The 13324-nt window shown below is 38.1% G+C and overlaps 1 long non-coding RNA gene across 1 annotated transcript; it reads right to left on the bottom strand.

Moving 5' to 3' along the window:
* Window positions 1–1153: 1153 nt before the first annotated feature.
* LOC136674653 (uncharacterized) lies at window positions 1154–2927 on the bottom strand. Its single transcript, XR_010796082.1, has 3 exons — window positions 2814–2927; window positions 2341–2688; window positions 1154–1397 (listed from the first exon to the last, which is right to left on the bottom strand). It is a non-coding gene; the product is annotated as an uncharacterized lncRNA (long non-coding RNA).
* Window positions 2928–13324: the final 10397 nt, after the last annotated feature.

The raw sequence follows: 13324 nt of genomic DNA, 5'->3' as shown, positions 1-13324 counted from the left end.
AGAGAGAGAGAGAGACTGCTGGTGTCAGGGGACTGTCATGCAGTCTTCTGTGAGAAAAGCAAAGCTAGAAATTTTTTAGTAAGAGGCACAAGGATATGCAGAATGTGCAATGTGTCCTAAAAAAGCAATTAATTAAACATTTAAAAAAATTGTTTTCACCAAAAATAGTACACAGTAGCACCTATAATATTACAGAAGGCCACCATATATCTCCAAGATGTGCAATAATATAAAGGCATAATAATGCACCTGGCCAAATCAGTTTACATGTCCGACCATGTAAACACTTTATTCACATACAGCATCAGTTCAGCAGCACATAGTCATGTGGTTTTGGATTTCCTGTTTTGAAGGCCAGAGGTATATGAAACTGTAAAAGGAATGTGTGATATAAGCAGTATTTATGACCAGTACAAATCAAACTGGCTGAAAACAGCATGTTCGTTGTTAATTAAATTTATATTTACAATCAGAATGATTGAGACATAATATATAAAACATGTAAAGCTCAGCATCCTTTATGCGTACCTCACAGTCTTTCACACATTTTACATTGTTCCATTGCTCACAAACCATCTCTCTGTAACACATATGCGATTCTGTTATACTGCCTGGTGGCTCCTTTTGGCTTCGTAAGGGCGACCTTAGCATGATTCTTCTTGCTGCTCTGCCCAGCTTGCCCAGCAACTAGACCTATTTCATAGATGCTTTGTGTAAAAAAAAATTAAATATGATGCTGGGTTTAATAATCATAATCACATTTATTTTACTGAAGAAATGGATGTAATTAAAACTCTGAACTTGATAGTGCAACCTTCGTGAGTAAAGAAGGCATTGTTTTTAAGATAGACTGTAATAAGTCATGTTGAATTAAAATAATAAATATATAAATAAACCACATTCTGCAATTCAGTGCAGGGTTGTAGTTACGTATCGTTATGTGAATGAATGTGTATCCACCTGATAAGAAGCTGTACTCTCTTCCCAAATCATAATATCCACGTAATTAGAGTATCAAATTAATGCATACATAAAATACCTTGTTACTTTCTTAGTTTACCTAAAAATGTATATTTACACTTTTTGTAGATTTTTAAAGAGACTATTGTGCTTGTATTGCACATTATTTTTCAGAGAGGGTACTGAGAAATTAATGTAATATCTTTAAAAGACAAGAAAATCCATTTAATAGCATTTTCATTAGTATTTTATTACAAGTTCTAAGATGGGTAGTCACAACATGATCATGTCTCTGGGGTACTGGTGCACTTGGAGTCCTTGGAGTAGTCACATTTAAATTATCCATGAAAGAGCGAAGCTGACTATTAGAAGAAAGACATCTGTACAACATCGGCCACTGCGATTCAGATCATTCTTCTTATTTTTATTAGGATCTTCTGTGAAGCAGACAAGACATTTGAAAAAAAAAAAAAAAACATGAAACAACATCAACGTTCAAAGGTGTCTTAGATAGTTTCAAAAGTACACAGGAAAATGAACACTATGCCAGTTATGTTAGAATCAGCCCAGATGACAAAACGATTATTCTTCCACATTATTAATCACAGCTGATTACTTTTCATTACATTTCAAAGTTATTTAAGAAGTATGCTACATGTACAATACAGAGCTAGCTGCACCATATATCAACAACGTACTGAGAGTACAGGTAGCAAGAATCTTGAAAACCTTAAAGTACGTTAAATTTGTAATTCACTGTAAGTGAAAATAGCTTTGTGTTTTGTGTTTATAATTCTACTTACTGTTGAGTTTCAACAGTGCAGTGTTTATCTAAATGTGCTAAATGCTCTAAAAGAAATGTATTTTGTTTAATTAATGGTTTAAACATCTGTGTTTAAGTCTCTAAAAATTAACTCACAGATTGATTCCAAATGAGCTCACAAGTCTTTAACGATATGACGCTAGATTCCTGAAACATTAAGAGCTAAAAGGCTTAGACGAGAATGCTAACTGCCCAGAGCTTTTATGCCCACACTGGCTAGCTTGACAAAGGCCCAGCCAGAGAAACAAGGCCAGTTGTGTTGTCTTGGACTCAGGTGGCTGAGGCACCAATGCGAATTGGAAAAGCAATCTCTGGATGACAGGGTCTAGATTTACTAATACACTATAGTCGACCGTACATAAAAAAAACTCTCCTGACATATGTTATTTCACTTTTAATTGTAAAATAAAATAAGTTAATCAAAAGAAACCTTTTTAAAATGCCTTTGTATTTCATATGTATATCTTTAAACATACTATAGGAGGAATATAATCCAAGATCATAATTTGTTCTTTCTCTTATAGCTATTAAGATTTTTTTGTAAACAAACTGCATACCTGTTACTGTGAGGTCAATGGAACGTCCCATGGCTGAAGTTCCTTGCCCACATTTTCCATTACACTGATATACGCCACTGTCATTGATAGACAGTTGATGCAATACAAGAGATATATTCCGTTGTCTGACTTCTGTATCCTTAGAAATGTCAGGCATTGTAGTCTCATTGACGTGGATCAAGTATCTCTCAGATTTAGTGAATATCTGACAGTTATGTGGTGACTTACACCATGAGACATAGAGGTCTCCACATTCCACTTTCTTATATTCCACTGTGCATGTCAGAGATAAATACTCTCCTTCTGTTCTCCTTATGGGTACTTTTGAATATTTCACATTGACTACAGCTGAATTATGAAAAAATGAACAAATTTGTTAATGACAATTATAAATATTTGTAAAGTCATAAGTTGTACCTTTCACCCAGTTTAAATATAGAGTTTTCTTGAAATGAAACAGAACTGAGACTCACGTGTATTATCCTCTGTAGACGATAACCTACAAAAAGTGATCAAGAGCCAGAGCACAGCAGCAGAACAAGAGGTGTTCATGGCTGCTATGTTTCAAGCTTTGAACATCTAGAAATGGCTGTCCTGGATAAGTTTTTCTTTCCACCACACAGGGGCCACTTCCTCTCATCAGACCACTGTGAAAAGGAAGTTGCAGAAAGCATGCATAGATGATTTGGTAAGACCAGCAGCAGCAGGTAAATACAGATCACTAGGGCGCCCCCAAACCTTGTGGAAATTATATTTATAAATAAATACATAGTTTTACTTAAAAAAAAAAATCTGATGTTGCTATTGGGTTATGGCAACCTTTCTAACACAGCAGCGCAGCCAATCAGTAACTATTCAGAGAGAATTTGCACATAGCAACATAAATTTATCCAATCACTGTCCTCAAATCTAAATGGTGCTTCTTCTATCGCCCCAAGCAGTTAGTTAGTGGTGTAGTACGGAAAACTGACAACTATTGGGGATGATGAACGAGATTAATCACGGCACAGGATTCCTGCTGAATCCAAAGTCAGTAAGTTTTCTTCTCAAATATCTGTTTGAGAGGAGATCTTTGATGAAGAATCTAAATGAGTGCTTTCCAGACACAAACATCCTACATTTCTTAGCACATAAGTGCAGTATGATCAATGTATGACACTTTAGCAATTTCTTTATGTGTTAAGTGTTTTTGCTAATACATCTGTATGTTTCTGAGCTAATGTAATGATTAATGCTATAATGAGATTAAAAAAGACTTAAATACAGCCTGAATTTCACATGTTGAATCTGTAAACAACAATTCAAAAAAGACTGGACAACACACATAAGTCATGAATATTTAGGCACTTTGGCCTTTTTCAGCATGGTCAAGATATGGCAACCAACACCATTAAACACCATTTACTGTGGTTTTCAGGTGAGATAGACTCAAACTTACAGTGTTTTACTAGTTCCTTGAACAGAATCATGTTCAAAGTTAAGCTAGTTTATCATAATCTCCTTATGTGTGTAGGCATTTCTATGACCCATGAGCCTTTCGTTTTCGTTTTACAAAACTGAATCCATCTTGTCTGTCTCTGTAATGAGAAGAATACACACATTTGCGTGTTGCTGACTTTTTGATGAGTACATCTGCACAGCTTCCTGCTTACCTTTAACATTACATGAAAAGAGTTTCATTATCTGGTAAAGCCAGAACAGAAGAGGCTGTGGATGTTACATAAGGCACTGTTTCATCTATCAGACCATTGTATGAAATGTAAGTATTTCTACATAAATGCCTGCTTCCCAGCAATGCCTTCTTCCTTTATCGAGTATATATTATTTTTGTTTGATAAAATATGGTGCCTGCTTTTGGTAACATTAAAAAACCTCACAGTTAAAAAGCTAGTTATGTAAGATAGTCTTGTTAAAGAATAACTGTTTACATAATAAATGAATGAATATTAAACATAGCTGCATGGTTACATTTTTGGAAAACAGTGGTGCAAAAGAGGAGATTTATACTGTTTCTGTTATTATTTGTTCAAGAAAGTGCACTTAAACAAAATGAAGGTAACTAATAAAATATTCTTGCAAGTTAATTGGTTCCTCAGTTCCCATCCAATGCATTGTAATTTGTTTACTGTATAACTGGCCTTTTACTAGATGAACAGTTGTGCCACTACAGCAGGTAGTAGCACTGTCACACAGCTTCAGGGTCCTGGAGGTTGTGGGTTCGATTCCCGCTCCAGGCAACTGTCTGAGAGGAGTTTGGTGTGTTCTCCCTGTGTCCGTGTGGGTTTCCTCCGGGTCACTGTCTGTGAGGAGTGTGGTGTGTTCTCCCTGTGTCTGCGTGGGTTTCCTCCGGGTGACTGTCTGTAAGGAGTGTGGTGTGTTCTCCCTGTGTCTGCGTGGGTTTCCTCCGGGTGACTGTCTGTAAGGAGTGTGGTGTGTTCTCCCTGTGTCCGTGTGGGTTTCCTCCGGGTGACTGTCTGTAAGGAGTGTGGTGTGTTCTCCCTGTGTCCGTGTGGGTTTCCTCCGGGTGCTCTGGTTTCCTCCCACGGTCCAAAAACACCCATTGGTTGGTGGATTGGTGACTCAAAAGTGTCTGTAGATGTGAGTGAGAGTGTGTTGCTCTGTGAAGGACTTGCGCCCCCACCAGGGTGTGTTCCTGCCTTGTGCACAGTGATAGGCCATCGTGACCCTGAACTGGATAAGTGGTTACAGACAATGAATTAATGAATTATTATTATTACTGCTGTGCCCTTCTAGATTTTGTGTGAGCCCCAGTACACCAAGGGGTCTAGATACACCCGTGTAAAACCTGTAGCTATCAACACTTAAGATTTTTCTAGTTGTGTGGCAACTTTGCACTTTCCAACAAGGTTAGATTTAAACCAGAGTTCATTTGTTCCTCATTTAGATAATTCTTTAGATAATTTCCGTTGGTTGATGATTTCATCAAGGAATTTGTTTGTCAGTTACTTTCTTTTCTTAGAAATATTACTGATATAGGCAATATACGTCAAGATCTCAGATTCTGCAGATTCAGTAAAGAGGAGCCTTTTTTCCTTATGTTGTCCTTGCCTTTCTTTTACAGTCAGTCATATTTTATTCAGATTATATATAAAACCTCAAATAAAAACACTGTTAAAACACCACAGAAAATTCTATTCATCCCTTTTTTTTCTTTTCATCAGTCATTTTAATTTATCAGTGATTCAGTCAGCTCCATGCCTCATCTCATATTTAAAACTTATGGCCAGTAGTCCAAATACTGGCTTCCAAATAAGCATTAGTTTTCCATACAGCAGTTTCCTGACATTTATTTCTTAAAACATGCCTTTGCTGATCAAACTAATTAATGAATACACACAGTGAATGAGACTGCCAGCTGAATTTCAAGCTGATTCTCTTATGCTATGTTTTAGGTCACTGTGAGCTCTTTCAGAGTTGTTGGTCTCTTCTCTGCCTGTGTATCACTAGTCTATAACCTTGATGCTTGGGTGGGAAGATTGTTTATGGAACATCTGAGGGTGATAACATTCTCTATAATTTGTGTATGCTCCCACTGACGGCGGGAGAGTGACCAAAGTAGCGACCTGGTAACATCTTGGTAAACTTTTCCATCTCTACTTTCAAATAAATCCTACTTCCTCTCCTCACACGGGCGTGAATCCGTCTAATTCATTCTCAACAACCTCTACGAACACCTCGACCCAACAATATGCAGAGCTAGCCAGGAGCCTTTACATCTTCTGAAAAAGTCAAGTTTGAGCTGCGAGCTGTGCCGACTGTGTGAGATGAAGGGCCCATAAACAGACATGTCCATAGAAACCATGCAGTGGTGAGTTGAATTTTGCTATCCTCGCTGAAGGAAATAATCAATAAATGGTTAGTTATTAAAGCCTATTTGATGTACGGTTAATTACATTTTATGAGGTTAATGGAGTAATATTGTAGACATGAGAGTGTGATCCTAGGCTTTATCAACCCTTTGGAAGTTTTAAAATATTGCTAAAAGGTGTATCCCAAAGATTCATTAACAGCTTAGAGGTTGGCATGACTTTGAAATAAATATAATTCAGTTACAGCGACTGTTCAAGGTGTAGGTTATAATTTGGCTAAGGCTGCTGTTCAACGTGAAAACGGTAACTGTGGTTACTACTTTCTTTGTAAATACTTAAGTCTATTTTTGGTTTGTCATGGCATTTGTCAAATTTATTCCAGAATTGTTTGTCTCAATGGTGTGGAGTAAAGGGGGGAGGTCATATTTATTTTTGCTGCATGTCTTATCGCTTCACTCGTCCTTCTAGGCTCTCCCAGCAAGCCTTATCTTTTCACCCTCCCCTCTTGGCTCTCTCACTTGGTGTGTTTGTTTGTCTTTGTGTCAACTGTAACGGAACAAGGAAGAGCTCAAATACAAGAAAGCTATATTTCTTGTTGAAAACTGACCTAGGAGAAACATAATTCTGCAAGATGAAATGCTTGATTATTTAAGGAAGTAATTCAGTGCAAGGTTTTGGCTTGAAAGAGCAATGTGGAAACAAATGTGTAATGAATACACCATTAGTCAGAAAGAAGATGGGCGTTGGGGGTTAGAAGACATCAAATGGATGTTTGGAAAGTCACAGCGAATGTCTAATGGTGCTGATAAAGATGCTTTACATGTTTTGCTTGCTGCCAATATTCATCTTCAGAGTCGTGATGACCAGCTGAAAAAATAAAATCAAAACAGAACAGGTCCAGTCAGAAAAGGTTGAAAAAGATGAGCTTGTTGCTGAAGTTAACAGGCTGAAGTCAGAACTCTCTCAGTTAAAACGAGAACTGAGAGGGCTGACTTAGTGACTGCTGCAGCCAAAATGCCCGACAATTTCACAAAAGAGGCGTCGGAAGCCCTTGTATCCAATCACAGACTTAAACCAGCTGATTTAGCAATCTCTAAGCATCAAGAACTAACAGCTGAGATGGTTTTTGATTCTGATGTTGAAAGAGATGTGGAAGATTCAGGGGCCGGTTGAACAAAACGCCATAAGTTTTCTCCTTAACTATGACACTTAAGGCCTAATTTCTCCTTAGCTGAGGGATTTACTTGAGGGTGTTGCAGAGTATCCCTTAAAAGATTTCCTTATGTAAATAAATATGTTAAGGGACTTAGCTACTGCACTAACAGATTTTACGGGAGTAAAAGTCTATTGTTTCCATGGAAACCGTTGTTTACATGCACTCACTAAACCGTTATCGCCTCTCTTGTACCAGCTAACTCACAAACTTTTCAGAAAAAATGGAAGAGAAGAAAACAAGAAAACCAAATTGGTCAGAGGAGGAAAAGATAATACTCCTAGAGGATTACAACAAAAGCAGACGGGCGAGGGCATGTGAAACTCAGTGAATGATGACCCAGACAGCGAGCATAGATTTTACATTCACAGAGACTTTTATTCTGGAAAACAAACTAATACAAATATTACCAACAACTATGAGAGATGATTATATATTATATATAATAATGAGTATAAACCTGATATAAAATGATTAAATGCTAAAAATGTTGACACTGTGCTGGATTTAAATTATTTACTAACAATTTAATATTTAATAAGAAAAGAACCTAATGAAGGAAAAAAATGTAAATTGGACTGTGAATGGAAAAGTGCTAAAATGTGGCATTTTGTCTAAAATTCTGTTTAATCACCAGTGGTCCACCCAGAAAACAATGTGCAAAACACTAGTGGACGTCCAACTTTGCCCTCAGTGGACCAACATTGGTCCACCGTCTCCTTGCTATCAAGGGAGGCACACTGTTGACTTCTGGACATGAAATACCATGTCTATTGCTGACTGGAAGGATCCCGTAGCATAAAATCAGAGAGCAATCATCGCAGCAGGAAGAGCACAGCTGTGGAAAGTAGCATGATCCAACTCAAGCTATGAAGCTCAGTGGACCTGTAACTACAAAGCAGTTCCAGAGAAGTAAAGGGAAAATGAGGGAACAAGGAGACAATGGTGATTTTTCATTACTATGGACAACAAGGACATTGGGAAAGAAAACTCTGAGTCCCGAAATAGGCAGACTCACCTGGCCTTTAAGAAGCCTCCAGAAGAATGACCTCTCAGAGCACCAGATTTGGTCAACCAATTATTGAACAGCTCAAAATTTAAGGGGTTCTCCTCAAAACCCAAACGTATTTAATAGTCCAGTGTGACTGGTGAAGAAAGCCACTGGAAACTGGTGACTAATGATTGATTATCGTGAAGCTAACACAAGCATTGAAAAGCTAGCACCACTTGTGGCCGATCCCTCAACCATCTTCAACAATCTGAAGCCTGAACATAAGTGGTTTTTGGTCTTTGATATGGCCAACAGCTATTGGTCAATCTCACTTGCCCAAGAGTCACAACCATGGCTAGATTTCTCTGTTGATGGTCAACAGTAGGCAAGGCAAGGCAAGGCAAGGCAAGGCAAGGCAAGTTTATTTATAGAGCACCTTTCATACAGAAGCAATTCAAAGTGCTTTACAGAAAAAGAAATTACATTAAAAGCCAGAGTAAAATCATAAATTCCAATAAGACAATTACATAAAAAGAGTAAAATGATTAAAATGATTAAAACAATTTAAAATGACAATAAATGAAAAGAAATAAAAGAAATAAAATGCCGTTACAGAAAAGTGCAGAATATTTTAAACTGAGCTGTAAGCCTGCTCAAACAAGAGAGTTTTAAGTCTTGATTTAAATGTGTCTAACGTTGGGGCACTTCTAATATTCTCAGACAGCTGGTTCCATTTAAAAGTGGCATAGTAGCTAAATGCTGCCTCTCCATGTTTAGTACACCTGGACAAGACTTCCACGAGGTCTTCACAACAGCCCAACTTCGTACCACCAAGCTCTGTGAGCACATTTAAGGTCTTCTGACCTTTCCAACATAACCACTGTTTGAACTCCTACAAGGGAATCCTCATCCACAGTAGGGTTGTCCTCGATGACAAGGCACATTCGGCATTTAATATGCGGAAGAAAACCATGTGTGAAGCACCTGTGAAGCCCGAGAGGCCATTCCCTTGGTTTGTCAATGAAAGGTTTGGTTTCATGGCAGCCGTACTGACATAGTAGAGAGCAACGTCCAGTGAGTTATTACTCAGCAAAATTGGACCATGTCGGTCTGGGTTTTAGGCCATGCTTGAGAGCCGTCCAAGCGAAAAATGGTGGCTGGACTGGTGCTTGACCAAAAGCTAACAGTGAAGTGCCCTCATGCTGTTCATGCTCTGTTGACAATGAGCAGAGCCACTCAAGTAACAGCAAGCTGATGGGAAACTTGCTTAGCAGTCTTGGAAGCACCACACACTACCATCAAAAGGGCCAGTGTGTCCAACCTTTCCACTTTGATGATGCCTGGACAGGTTGACGACCATGAGTGCAAGGAAGTTGTGACAACACTGGAAGTGGACCAGCACATCAAAGAAACACCTTTGCAAAATGCTGACTTCTCTTTTCACTGACGGTCCTTCAACAATTGAAGAGGGGTGAGACGAGCTTGATGGTCAGTGACATCAGAAGTAGATATTCTGGCAAAAGGTCAAATGTCACCAGGGACATTTGCTCAATGAAGCATGTAAAACTGACAAAAGACTACACTGCCAACATTTACATTGATTCCCACTATGGTATTGTTGTCGTCCATGTTTTTGGTCAACTGTAGAGACGGCAGTTTTACTGCGTCATGGAACGGCAGTGAACAATGGACAATCGGTCAAGGGCTTTTGTAAGAATTAAGACTTCCCAAAGAAGTCACAGTCTTGAAGGTTAATGCACACACGTAACACAAATGTTCATTAATGCTAGTCCAATGTTTAAGATACAAAAGCATGATAATTATGATGTTATAATTTGGTTAAAAAAAACAAACAAACTAATTTTTAGTTCCCTACTTTATCTGCATTCACTTAACATTGCTTCAATACCTGCAATTTTCTGGATGTGCTGGGGGTGTCACTACCTTCATGGATTTGACTTATATGGAAAAAAAAATATGTACACAAATAAAAAAATATACATTTACAAATAAATCATGATACAAATAAACCCTTAAAAATAAATAAATAAAAAGCATAATAAAATTATTCTTTGAATTTACTTCTACATATATTTCTTCCTTTATTTATTGACGTATTTTTAAATGTACTTGAACGTTTTCTAAATTAATTTATTTCTGTATATTCACGTCTTCATTTGTTTATTAGCGTATTTCTGTGTTTGTAATACCGCGACCCTGAATTGGATAAGCGGTTACAGATAATGAATGAATGAATGAATGAATGAATGAATGAATGTGTTTGTAATTAATTGGAAGGCGATCCTAATCTCACTCTAGTGAGTGGTGTGAGCGGGGTTTCTATGACGCCTAGCGGCAAGTGTTGGTATCGCTAACTGTCACTCACTGAATAGCATGTGCCACTCAGTAAACTTCAAAACACTGAATAAAGACACAATTAATCTCAGACTGAAGCAATAGACATGGCGGCTGGTGAAAAATATTCTAAATGGGGTTGTTACTTTCAGCAACCGGCCCGATATTATTTAACACGTAACGCAGGACACCACAGCTCTGTGACAACCAGTCATTGTCAATCAATTAATTAATTCATTCGTTGTCTGAAACCGTTTATCCGGTTCAGGGTCGAGGTGGGTCACTGGGCGCAAGGCGGGAACACACCCTGGAAAGAAGCCAATCCTTCGCAAGGTGTCATTTTCAACTGACAACCAAAAACAAATCAGCTGACTAGTCCCATAATGAGTCTTTTCCCCTGTCACTGTTACCATGGTTGCCTACTAGCCATTTTCAAGCTCTAAAGCCATGAGAGGCAAATGTCCCTTGGAGAGTGATTCAGAAACTGGTATATACCCTTTAAGAAATGTCGCCATAAGGATTGGCAGATACCATGCAGTGAGGGACCAGCAGCCACTACCTGCCACTCGCACTGTGTCCCTATCACCACTTTAAAAAGTTTTTTATTAGACAAAGCTGTGTGACAGCGACACCTGTTGAACCACAATGTCTCCCTGTGGAAATACATAAATGAATAAATGTACAAATATGGAAACTCAACGCTATGTGAATACATATGGAAGCACATGTAGAAATATGGATATTTATTAAAAAAGATATATAAAATATATATATTAAACTATAAAACTGTAATTACACATTAGTCATGACAATAAACCTGTGTTTATTTACATTACATATTTTAATGTGCTCCATTGTCTTGGAAATTTCTTGAAATATACAGAGTGGCATTCAGGACAGAAAAATGAATCCCAATTAAATATACGCTGACTAAAATAGGCCACAAGCCTATTTTACCACGTTTTCCTTTATTTGTTTTACATTTTTACAATAATATTGGAATAACAATGGATGTACAGGCTCATCTCTGCAATCAATACTACAACTTTTAATAACACATGATACTAAATAGGGTGACATGGTGGCGCAGAAGGTAGTGTCAGTCACACAGCTCCACGGGCCTGGAGGTTGTGGGTTTGATTCCTGCTCCGGGTGACTGTCTGTGAGGAGTTGGTGTGTTCTCCCTGTGTCTGCGTGGGTTTCCTCCGGGTGCTCCGGTTTCCTCCCACAGTCCAAAAACACACGTTGGTAGGTGGATTGGCGACTCAAAAGTGTGTGTCTGTGTTGCCCTGTGAAGGACTGGCACCCCCTCCAGGGTGTATTCCCACCTTGCGCCCAATGATTCCAGGTAGGCTCTGGACCCACCGTGACCCTGAACTGGATAAGCGGTTACAGATAATGAATGAATGATACTAAATACAATATAACCAGAACATTTTATGAGGAGTATCAGTTTAACATTTGTAATTTTATTACAGGAATATTCACACACACATCCAGTTATAGAACCAGGTCTTGTACCAGTTTCTTTTAAGTTGTAGCAGAGGTGTACCAAAAAAACCACGTGCAGGCGGCAAGGTGGCGCAACAGGTAGCGATGCTGTCACACAGCTGCAGGTTCCTGGGGTTGTGGGTTCAAGCCTTGCTCCACGGGACTGTCTGTGAGGAGTTTGGTGTGTTCTTCCTGCGTTTGTGCGGGTTTCCTCCCATGGTCCAAAAAGTTTGGTGGATTGGCTATTCAAAAGTGTGTGTGTGTGTGTGTTCCTGCCTCGTGTGCAGTGATTCCGGGCAAGGCTCGACTCACCGCAACCTTGAACTGTTTAAGCAGTTACAGACAACGAATGAAAACCATGCACAATTCTTCAATTCTCTTTAAAAGAAAAACAGACAGCTTTCTTACTCTGTCTATTGTTGGTGACCTTTCCATCTTAATTCCCCTCCTTGTTTTTTCTTAGCTAAGAAAACCCCTGTGCTCTATGCACTCTTCCTATTTATGTAAACTGTCCACGATTTGAGGTAGAAGCATTCTAGAGGAAAGGTGTTATTATTTTTTAGAACATATATCCCGAGTACGATTTTCCTAAGCTTCTGCACTAAGCAACAATAAAGCTACATCTACTATTTGTACAAGAAATAAGCTCATAGTGTTTCAATTGAAAAACATAACTTAGTACAACAAAACTCAACATAAACGGCAGAAATGCCATGCAGCAAGTGCAGTGCAAATAATGCTAAATAATTGTACAACCAGACAATACAGTTACACAAAAATAAAGACAAGTCTATGTACTGAACATCTAACAACAATGGAAAAAAGAAATGTTTTTGATAATGATTCTGCTACAAAAATGCCAAGAGTCATGGGTAGTACAGGTCCAAGATGCAATGTATTATATTAAGATAAATGTCTTTTTTATAGACACACAATATATTTAGTTCAGCAAATCTAAAAGTGTTACTGTAACAAAAGGAACATTGCACAATACTATGTATAATAAATTATCAGTTAGACATACAGTGAATTGTAAAAGGATATATATATATATATATATATATATATATATATATATATATATATATATATATATATATATAC

The sequence above is a fragment of the Hoplias malabaricus genome, chromosome 2, assembly GCF_029633855.1.
Source record: "Hoplias malabaricus isolate fHopMal1 chromosome 2, fHopMal1.hap1, whole genome shotgun sequence".
Lineage (NCBI taxonomy): Eukaryota > Metazoa > Chordata > Actinopteri > Characiformes > Erythrinidae > Hoplias > Hoplias malabaricus.
The sequence above is the reverse complement of the archived record's forward strand: the minus strand, read 5'-3'. Positions and strand labels throughout refer to the sequence as shown.